Here is a 5,876-nt window from a genome sequence, read left to right as displayed (position 1 = left end):
AAGTTTCAATGAATGGACATGACATTTAATCAGAATCATTTTCTGAGCTGTAATTATCAGTATCGGTTTCAGTCTCTGCTTCTGCAGCTACTCTGTTGTGTCTGTCATTATCCATTGGAGAGTTCAGTTTGTAACCTAGGACTTGCTTGTCCTCAGTGCACAGAAATTAGATCAATCTGATACTATACATATTTTTTAGAAATGATTTGGAAAATATTTGAACACCTTGTCTTAAAATATTTTATTCACCGTGTTAAAATAAAATGTTCCATGATCATTTTTTTCTTTTCTTTTTTCAATTTTTCGGGAAAAACCAAATGAGGGAAAACTGGTTTTTTCCCCGAATTTTCCCAGTTTTTTTCCAGGCCTTCACATCTCTAGCCACAAATCATGGAAGGCAGTTTGATCATGATGACTAAATGCAACCTCCGTATCCAGAAGAAGTCTACCTGAGGACAGGACATGGGGGCAAGAGCAGGAAGGAGAAAGCCATCGCCTACATTACATTCCCGAGTGACGGATCTTAAATTGTAATTAATTAGAGGAGGAGGGAGCTCTTTAACTTTGAATGTACTTTTGACCAGTGTTCCCTCTAAGCTGAGTTAGTGTGAGCTAGCTCAGAGTTCTTTAGCCCCCGGCTCACACATTTTTGTCTCAACTCAGGAAGGATGGCTCCAGAGAAAAATTATTTATGCAGTAGCCAAATAGCTCGCTCACAACTTTTTTATTATTATTATTTATAGTTTTATTAAATTTTTATAAGTAATTGAAGTATTTACATAACTGCTAAAACATAAGTATAGCTCAATGTATAACCAATAACATTAAAGAGCCAGTAGCTCACAAAGTAGAATTTTGGCTCACAAGACTCCACAGCTTAGAGGGAGCATTGCATTTGACTCTAGGGGGCGGTGCTCATCTCCGTTTCCAAGCCGAAGAGCCAGCGTTGTCCGAGGACATTTACGTGGTCATGTGGCCTTTAAGAATTTACATTCTCTTAAAAGATCTGCATGCTGTGAAAGGGCCTGGCCTGCAAGGCCCTGGCTACCTTGATCTCTGAAGCTAAGCAGGGTTGGTTCTGGTTAGCATTTGGGTGGGAGACCACCGAGGAAGTCCAGGGTCCGCTACGCAGAGGCAAGCAACAGAATGCTGCCTCATGTTCATCTCTTGCCTTGAGAAACCTGCAGGGTTGTCGTATGTCGACTGTGACTTTCCGCCACCAGCTGAAACAGGGGAAGAAATCTGGAGGCCTAAAAAACCCTCCGATGTTATATCTAGATTGTTAAAGTCTTTGGTCTGATACACATATATATATTGTTTTTCTGGGTCCCTTCCCAGAAGGGATTAGGGGAAGGGTTTTAGGAGGTATCAGGAAAGAAGAATGTCGAAATCTGGACGCTCTTTGGACAGAAAGTTGGCTCTGCCTCTCGGAATCTTTAGACAGAGCCGGTTTCTCAACCAGGTGGCGCAACCAGGACGTGACCTCGTGATGCCAGTTCCCAGAAGGGCGGGTTTTTCGTGCCCAGTTCCCCTCCTGGAACATTGCTACGCTTCATTCAGAAGAGCTTTCGCCAGACACCGCATCCAAGGAGGAAAGAGGAAGCCGGAGGCTTTCAGGTTTGCAGAGGGACACCAAGCCGCAAGTAAGTACCCACGCTGGGGGCAGATTGCCCCAGACGCCAACCGGCAACCGTTTCTACAAGGGCCTCTTGATTCCAGCTTGGGGGATTTGGCATTGGAAGGGGGAGCTGATCTGCGGCTAAAAGAGGCACAGGCAGAGGTGAGAGAGGGACCACCATGAATGGTTGATGCTCCAGATCAAAAGCATGGGACCCTCCTGGCTCGCCACACCGTTGCACAGCAGAAAAACCAGCTGCCAAATCCGGCATGCCTCTTGATCCACGTTTTTAGTCCGTGTGCCTGAGTTTTTCCAGCAATGGGAGGGCACTGCAGGTCGTTCTCTAGCTTAACCGACAGCACATAGGAGTGGTCCAAGAGCAGCCACACACCAAGATGGCTCCCTAAATGGGAAGCTCCAAATCAGTGGCTGATTCTGCACTGGCTTTTCCCTGCGTTGAAATTCCCCTCTGCATTGCTTGCTGCTTTTCGCTTCCTTTGGTCATCGGATTTTATGGTAGCCTCCACGCTCCATGCGGCTTTCGCTTCCTTTGGTCATCGTATTTTATGGTAGCCTCCACGCTGCATGCTGCTTTCGCTTCCTTTGGTCATCGGATTTTATGGTAGCCTCCACCCTGCATGCTGCTTTCGCTTCCTTTGGTCAACGGATTTTATGGTAGCCTCCACCCTGCATGCTGCTTTCGCTTCCTTTGGTCATCGGATTTTAGGGTACCTTCTGCATAGATTTATGGCCGATTTATGGCCATTTTATGGCCATTCAGGGGTGACTTTGCAGTCAGTATGGCATCGGCCTGAGGTTTTTGGTTGCGGTTTTGAGCTGCACCTTTTCCTCAGCGTTGAGAAAATGTGGAGCGAATGCCAAATGCAGAACCACCCCGATGACAGAATCTGTCTCTTGGCCTTCTCTGCCTCTCATCATTCCCTGGTTTGGTTTGTGTTGTCTGCCACCAAACTTAGAATCATAGAATGTTAAGAGTTGGAAGGGACCTTGCAGGTCATCTAGTCCAACCCACTGCACTCTGCAGGAGCGTAGCAGAAAGATAGCCCTACAACATACCCAAAGGACGGTCACCCAGCCTCCGCTTGAAAATGTCCAGCGAAGGAGCATCCACCACCTCCCGAGGCAGTCTGTTCCACTGCTCAACCACTCTTACAGTTTGGAAGTTTCTCCTGGTATTTAGCCGGTAACGACTCCCTTGGCAGTACATATGAGAAACGCCTTCCGTCGAAACTTATTACAGAGGGAAAAAATACGTGGCGGTGGAAAGTGCTGTCAAGTTGCAGCCGACTTATGACAACTCCATCGGGTTTTCAAGGCAAGAGACATTCAGAGGTGGTTCGCCATGGCCTGCCTCTGCATAGGGACCCCGGACTTCCTTGGTGGTCTCCCCTCCAAGTACTACACGGGGCCGACCCTGCTTAGCTTCCGAGATCTGACAAGATTGGGTTAGCCTGGGCCAGGGGTCATTTCCTAGAAAAAGAGGTGTAGGAGCTCATCAGCATAACTCATTAGTGTGTCAGTGTGTGTCAGAAGTGTGTCAGAAGGCAACACCCACCGCTCAGGCGCCACTGGACTGGTCTGGATTGCCAGCTATTGGGGGGGGGGGACGTGCAGATCTGTCCTCGCAGAGGAGGGAGAGCTTGTACCTGAATAAAACTTGGTCTTAAAGGTGCCACTGGACTGTTTTGGACGGGGGGGGCTCTGCAGCTTACCTGGCGCAGGGGGCGGGGCTTGTTGCATGTGCCCGCCCCCTGGGCTCTTTACTGCCAGAGCTCCGCTCCTGTGCGCTCCTGCCGGAAATGACCCCTGGCCTGGGCCATCCCTCTCAGGGTAGGAGAAAATAGAGATGTGTGTTATTTGTGTCCAGTGGCACGTGGTGTAAGGGTGGTGAGCCTTTAAGCAGCGGCTGGACGAACACTTGTCAGGGATGCTCTAGGCTGATCCCGCATTGAGCAGGGGGCTGGACTAGACGGCCTGTCTGGCCCCCTTCCTACTCTGTGGTTCCCTGAGTCTATTATTTAGATCAGTGGAGGAAAGAGGATACCGATTTAAAAAATGCACCCCTCTCCTTGGCTGTTTTTCTGTAAAAATACAGAACGGTGTGATCGGCCATATGGTGCGGGTCTAGGGTTGCCAACGTCCAGGGGGGGCCTGGAGATCTCCCGGAATTACGACTGCTATCCAAACGACCAAGATCGGTTACCCTGGAGAAAATGGCTGCTTTGGGGGAGTGGATGATATGGTGTTATACCCGGCAGAGGTCCTTCCCTTCCCCTAAATGTGTCCTCCCTGGGCTCCACCCCCCCACCCCACCCCCAAATATCACGGTATTTCCCAACCTAGCAGTTGGCAAAGCAACACAGAGTTTAACCATCGGAAGCTGTGGGGAGGGAGGTTGCAGAAGGAGGGTGAGGTTTGACTCCTCCTGTTGTTATATGTTGTTCAGTTGGTCCTAATAAAAGGTACTTCCCTGGCCTGGATGATCCAGGTTTCCCCAATCCTGTCGGACCTCAGAAGCTAAGCCGGGTCGGCTCCGGTTAGTACTTGGAGGGGAGACCACCAAGGAAGTCCGGGGTCGCTACGCAGAGGCGGGCGATGGGAAACCAGTGAAAGAGAAGGGCTCGAGATGAGCTGGAGAACTTTGTGATTGCAAAGTTCCTAGTCGCTACGACGGGGGGGGGAGGGGGCATACACTTTGAAAGCACACAGACTATGGCTTGTCACATTGCAGAAGACATCTACTTAGACTAAAAGGTAAAGATCTCCCTTGCTCGAAAGCCAGTCGAGTCCAACTCTAGGGTTGCGGTGCTCATCTCCCTTTCCAAGCCGAAGAGCCAGCGCTGTCCGAAGACGTTTCCGTGGTCATGTGGCCGGCATGACTAAACACCAAGGCACACGGAACGCTGTTACCTTCCCACCGAAGTGGTACCTATTTATCTACTTGCAATTCCTTGCTTTCAAACTGCTAGGTTGGCAGGAGCTGGAACTAGAGACGGGAGCTCACTCCAGCATGCGGCACACTCAGGTCTCAAACTGCTGAACTACCGCCCTTCCACAGCCTGCAGTTCAGCGTCTTACCCACTTGAGCCACCACAGCTCCTTAGCACCGCAGCTACTTAGACTGGCAGTCTCCAAAACTGCTTTAGGCTTGATGAAGTCGATGGCCACACGTAGTTTTTTTGGGCCTCAGAATCATGGGTTTCAATTATTTCACAAACTAAGCAATTTTTTTACCTTTCCCACTCTCAAAGGAGCACAGTGAGGCTCCATTGTATCTTACAACAACCCCAGAAGGTAGGTTAGAGCCTGAGAGAGTAAACAGACCAAGCTGCAAAGCAGGGTGGGGGATCGGAACCCATGCCTCCCGGCTCCTAATCTGCCACTCGAGCCCACGACACCACACTGACTTCTCAGGCTTGTGTAAACTAGGGGTTAAGGGACTGAGCCACAAATCCGGATGTCCCTGGTTCTAATCTCACCACCGGCATCGCTCAGTGGCCCTACACAAGTTCCCTTTTTCTTAGCCTCGAGACAGCTCACAGACACCCATCTACAATATGGGGGATAATAATGCTGACCTACTCTACGAGATTGTTGTTAAGATTATAATACGGTATGTAATTGCTATGAAGAGCTGAGAGTGCTGCTTGGCCGAAACTCCCTCTCCAGAGCCAGGCAGTACAGGTACACTTAGTTTCAAAGAGAAGTTAAGAAACAACATAAGACAAACAATAAGACTCAAGACAAACAAACAATAAACACTAGAGCATATACTCTTGTCTCTACTTAAGTTGCCAAAGTATAGTAAGTACGTTTTCTTTTACACCTGTTTCAGTTTATATACAATGTTTTTGTTGTTCAGTCGCACAGTCGAGTCCGACTCTTTGCGACCCCATGGACCAGATCACGCCAGGCCTTCCGGTCTTCCGCCGTCCTCTGAAGTTTGCTCAACTTCATGTTCGTTGCATCTATGACACTGTCTCACCATCTCATCCTTTGCCATCCCCGTCTTCTTTGACCTTCAATCTTTCCCAGCATCAGGGTCTTCTCCAGTGAGTGCTCCCTTCTCATTGGGTGGCCAAAGTATTTGAGCTTCAGTTTCATTATCTGGCCTTCCAGGGAACGGTCAGGGTTGATTTCTTTTAGGATTGACTGATTTGATCTCCTTGCAGTCCAAGGGACTCTCAAGAGACTTCTCCAGCACCATAGTTCAAAAGAATCTATTCTTCGGCGCTCG

The 5,876-nt window shown here is 49.1% G+C and overlaps 1 protein-coding gene across 1 annotated transcript in view; it reads left to right on the top strand.

Moving 5' to 3' along the window:
- The first annotated feature begins 1,551 nt into the window (after positions 1-1,551).
- Positions 1,552-5,876, top strand: part of LOC107121422 (phospholipase A2 inhibitor-like) — an 8,048-nt gene continuing 3,723 nt past the window's right edge. The window contains exon 1 of the mRNA XM_015424335.1: positions 1,552-1,643. The gene's annotated coding sequence lies outside the window, so the exon portion shown is untranslated. The remainder of the gene's footprint in view (positions 1,644-5,876) is intronic.

The sequence above is a fragment of the Gekko japonicus genome, unplaced genomic scaffold (genome assembly GCF_001447785.1).
Source record: "Gekko japonicus isolate JY-2015 unplaced genomic scaffold, Gekko_japonicus_V1.1 scaffold3645, whole genome shotgun sequence".
In the NCBI taxonomy this organism is placed as follows: domain Eukaryota; kingdom Metazoa; phylum Chordata; class Lepidosauria; order Squamata; family Gekkonidae; genus Gekko; species Gekko japonicus.
This window is presented reverse-complemented; position numbering and strand designations above follow the sequence as displayed.